Below are 5,287 nucleotides of genomic sequence, written 5' to 3' on the forward strand. Positions count from 1 at the left end.
CTTCGAACCGTAAATTACAGACTCTCACAGATAACGAGCTAATACCTGGGTATGTTGTGGATACTGTAGTGACAGAATCTTCATTGTGCTTAAATTTTACGCAACCAACAGTGTTCCTGACAATTCGCTTACAAACGCTGTTACTCATGCATTTAGCATACAATAAGATGACAGAAGTCATGGGGTAACGATATGCACTAACACAGGTGGCGGTAGTGTCGCGTACATAAGGTGTGAAAGAGCAGTGCGTTGACGAATCTGTCATGTGTACTCAGGTGATTCGTGTGAAAAGGTTTCCGACGTGATTATGGCTGCACGGCGGGAATTAAGGAACTTTGACGCGGAATGGTAGTTGGAGGTAATGTAGTATTCCGAAATCCACAGTGTACGCCGAGAATACCAATTTCAGGCTTTACCTCTCACCACGGACACCTCAGTGGTCAACAGTCTTCATTTAACGACCGAGAGCAGCGCCGTTTGCGTAGAGTTTGTAAGTCGTCCATGATTAAGAAATTTGTTGCTAGCGCACTCGAGCAGATGTAATTTCTATGGATTGATCACGCGCTGCCTGCGATATGTAAGCTATAAGAGAATCTCAGACCAGAGAGCAGTGTTGTCTGCAGTAGGAACTGTGTACCAATAGGAGTAAGTAGTTGCTAGCAGTCTGGTGTATCGAGTTGGCTGGGCCGGTCGTGGAGAGCGATGGCGGAGCCTGAGCGATGTAGTATAAGGTAAAAGCAGCCTCGAGCATATGTAGTATTGTTATATCAAGTCCCATGTAAATGATTTAAAAAAATTTCTTAATAATAATCTTTCTCATAAAAAGTAACTCTTGACAATCATTCATCTCAGTTTAAAGAATTTACTAATTTCTCTAATTCATGGTCATCCCGATTATTGTAAAGTTGTTAAATCAGTTGTTTCTTTTTATACATGACAAATCTATTGGCCAGCATTGCACTGGGCTGTGCCACAAAAATGTCTTATAAGAGCAAATATATACGCGTTATCCGGCGACTTCATTGAGGTAAGATTTTTCGATTTATTCAGAACGAATTTTCAGGGCCATGACGCAGCACTGCTGACGTCCAAAATTTACCAGTTTAAATTCACAGTCAATTATTCAAAGGTTATAAGTGAGTCAGATTTTTATTAGGAGATAAGTCACATTGTATTATTGGTAGGTTACGGAATTTATCTGTTGGGAGGTTACAAGTTGTTAGTTCTGACAGGCAAACTAGTTGCTCGAAATAACAGCGAAATCACGATACGACGAACGTATCTGTCAGGACAGTGGCACGAAATTTGACGTTAATGGGCTATGGCAGCAGACGACCGACGCTAGTGCCTTTGCTAACAGCACGACATCACTGGAATCGTGACCGTATCGGTAGGACCCTACACGTCTTGCCAGAGGAGTCTTGACTTCAGTTGGTAAAAGCTGATGGTAGGTTTCGAGTGTGGCGCAGATCACACGAAGCCATGGACTCAAATTGTCAACAAGGCTGGTCGTGGCTCCATAATGGTGTGGGCTGTGTTTACCTGAAACGAACCGATCATTGTTTGGAAATGGTTATGTCTGGCTAGTTGGTGACCATTTACTGCCAAACAACTGCCGTGTCACCTGGTCACAGCTGTTTGTGATTGGTTTGTAGAACATTCTGGACAATTCGAGCGAATGATTTGGCCACCCAGATCGCTCGATATGGATCCCATCAGGCATTTATGGGACATAATCGAGAGGTCAGTTCGTGCACAACATCGCGCACGGGTAACAGTTTTGCATTTATGGACGGTTATGGAGGTAGCATGGCTCAACATTTCACCAGAAAACTTGCAACTACTTGTTACGTCCATGCCACGTTGCTGCACTTCGCCGGGCAAAAGGAGGGGAGACGCGATATTAGGAGGCTTCCCATGACTGTTCTCACCTCAGTGCAAACTCGCATTACAGGTCCTCAATACAGCAACCTCACTATGCAGGGTGGTTATACACTACTGGCCATTAAAATTGCTACACCAAGAAGAACTGCAGATGATAAACGGGTACTCATTGGACAAATATATTTTACTAGAAGTGACATGTCTTTACATTTTCACGCAATTTGGGTGCATAGATCCTGAGAAATCAGTACCCAGAACAACCACCTCTGGCCGTAATAACGGCCCTGATGCGCCTGGACATTGAGTCAAACAGAGCTTGGATGGCGTGTACAGGTACAGCTGCCCATGCAGCTTCAGCACGATACCACAGTTCATTGAGAGTAGTGACCCGTGTATTGTGACGAGCCAGTTGCTCGGCCACCATTGACCAGACGTTTTCAATTGGTGGGAGATCTGGAGAATGTGCTGGCCAGGGCAGTATTCGAACATTCTCTTATCCAGAAAGGCCCGTATAGGACCTGCAACATGCAGTCGTGCATTATCCTGCTGAAATGTAGGGTTTCGCAGGGATCGAATGAAGGGTAGAGCCACGGGTCGTAACACATATGAAATGTAACGTCCACAGTTCAAAGCCCAGTCAATGCGAGCAGGAGGTGACCGAGACGTGTAACCAATGGCACCCCATACCATCAAGCCGGGTGATACGCCAGTATGGCGTTGAAGAAACACGCTTCCAATGTGCGTTCACCGCGATGTCGCCAAACACAGATGAGACCATCTTGATGCTGCAAACAGAACCTGGATTCATCCGAAAAAATTAGGTTTTGCCATTCGAGCACCCAGGTTCGTCGTTGAGTACACCATCGCAGGCGCTCCTGTCTGTGACGCAGCGTCAAGGGTAACCGCAGCCATGGTCTCCGAGCTGATAGTCCATGCTGCTGAAACGTCGTCGAACTGTACGAGCAGATGGTTGTTGTATTGCAAACGTCCCCATCTGTTGCCTCAGGGATCGAGACGTGGCTGCACGATCCGTTACAGCTATGCGGATAAGATGGCTGTCATCTCGACTGCTAGTGATACGAGGCCGTTGCGATCCAGCACGGCGTTCCGTATTACCCTCCTGAACCCACCGATTCCATAATCTGCTAACACTCATTGGATCTCGACCGACGCGAGCAGCAATGTCGCGATACGATAAACCGCAATCGCGATAGGCTACTTTATCAAAGTCGGAAACGTGATGGTACGCATTTCTACTCCTTACGCGAGGCATCACAACAACGTTTTACCAGGCAACGCCGGTCAACTGCTGTTAGTGTATGAGATATCGGTCGGAAACTTTCCTCATGTCAGCACGTTGTAGGTGTCACCACCGGCGCCAACGTTGTGTGAATGCTCTGAAAAGCTAATCATTTGCATATCACATCATCTTCTTCCTGTCAGTGAAATTTCGCATCTGCAGCACGTCATCTTCGTGGCGTAGCAATTTTAATGGCCAGTAGTGTAATTAAATTTTCCCTATTTAACACACTGTAACGCAAAAACTAACTATCTTATGGGTGCCGAACATGGTACCATTAATGTGCAGAGTATGGGGTGAATGATTTCCACGCGTCACAGCGCCACCGTCCAGTTACAACTACGGCCATCAGGTGCCGTGATCAGTCATCGTGTTCGCACACCTGACCAGTCGCAGCGCACGTCTTGACGTGTCAACATGAACTTGGACAACAGGAGCAGGGTATTATTGATGAAGCTCTATTATTAAAACAACAGTAATGCTGCAGCTGCACTTGGAGAGTATCCCCGGCTGAAAGGATTACGGATTGGTCCTCTTTCTCCACTTTCTGTGCGGAGCATCATGAATAAGTTCGAGTCGACTGGAGAACTGGGTGTCGCTCTGGGAAGACACCGACGAGCGTTTGCACCACACGTGGTAGATGAAATCGCTGTTGCTATGGCAGACAATACTGTGCGCAATTCCCCATCGACTGACAGTGCGCTTGCTGTGTCACGACAGTTGAACATCCCGTGGTCCACTGCACGGAAGGTGCTTCAAACCATTCTCAAATAGTACCGTACAGCAGCTTGCACCACAGGACGCACAACAACGTGTTGACTTTGCTCTCCACTTTCCCGCAAGGATTGAAATTCACGAGGGCTGGCCCTGCACCATCCTATGGACAGACGAAGCTCAAAAATTCAAATGGCTCTAAGCACTATGGTACTTAATATCTGCGGTCATCAGTCCCCTAGACTTAGAACCTAACTGACCTAAGAACATCACTCACACCCGTGCCCGAGGCAGGATTGGAACCTGCGACCGTAGCAGCAATGTGGTTCCAGACTGAAGCGCTTAGAACCGCTCGGCCACAGCGGCCGGCAGACGAAGCTCATTTTTGTCTGATGGGTGAGGTGAACACACAGAATTGCCGACTTTCACTGTGCATCAAGTTCCTCTGTGTGGTGAACGTGTCAGCGTATGGTGTGGCTTCACGGCTACGTTCATCATAGGCCCATTCTTTTTTGAACAGGATGGCGCTCAAGGACCAAAAATGTGCAATGTAACTCGGCACAGTTACTGCGATATGCTTCGCCAGTATCAGAAACCCACCCTACAGTAGAGACATATCCATTGAACTCAACAGTTTTCATGCTAGATGGGGTCCCACCTCTCATCGCTCGTGAAGGTCAACTGCTTCTCCGAAACAAATTTGGAAACGATCGAATAATCGGCCGACCGTTTAAAAATTCTTGACTGACGCGATCACCTGATCTCCCCTCTCGTGATTTCTGGTTGTGGGGCTCCCTGAAGGACAACATTCACATACGTGCTGACCTGAAGCGCAGCATATCAAGAGAGGTAGCCTGCATACATACGGACGCGCTTGGTTCTGTTGTGCAGAATGCAATCCTCTGCTTTCAGACACTTTTGGACACTGATGGGCACCATATTGAGCCCCTTTTGTAGCAGCAATAGTACCGGTATGTAATGGTATGGTGTATGGTTGTTGTTGTTGTGGTCTTCAGTCCTGAGACTGGTTTCATGCAGCTCTCCATGCTACTCTTTGCTGTGCAAGCCTCTTGATCTCCCAGTACCTACTGCAGTCTACATCCTTCTGAATCTGCTTAGAGTATGCATCTGTTGGTCTCCCTCTACGATTTTTACCCTCCACGCTGCCCTCCAGTACTAAATTGGTGATCCCTTGATGCCTCAGAACATGTACTACCAACCGATCCCTTCTTCTAGTCGAGTTGTGCCACAAACTCCGCTTCTCCCCCATTCTATTCAATACCTCCTCATTAGTTATCTGATCTACCCATCTAATCTTCAGCATTATTCTGTAGCACCACATTTCGAAAGCTTCTATTCTCTTCTTGTCCAAATTATTTATCGTCCATG

The sequence above is a fragment of the Schistocerca americana genome, chromosome 6, assembly GCF_021461395.2.
Source record: "Schistocerca americana isolate TAMUIC-IGC-003095 chromosome 6, iqSchAmer2.1, whole genome shotgun sequence".
NCBI lineage: Eukaryota > Metazoa > Arthropoda > Insecta > Orthoptera > Acrididae > Schistocerca > Schistocerca americana.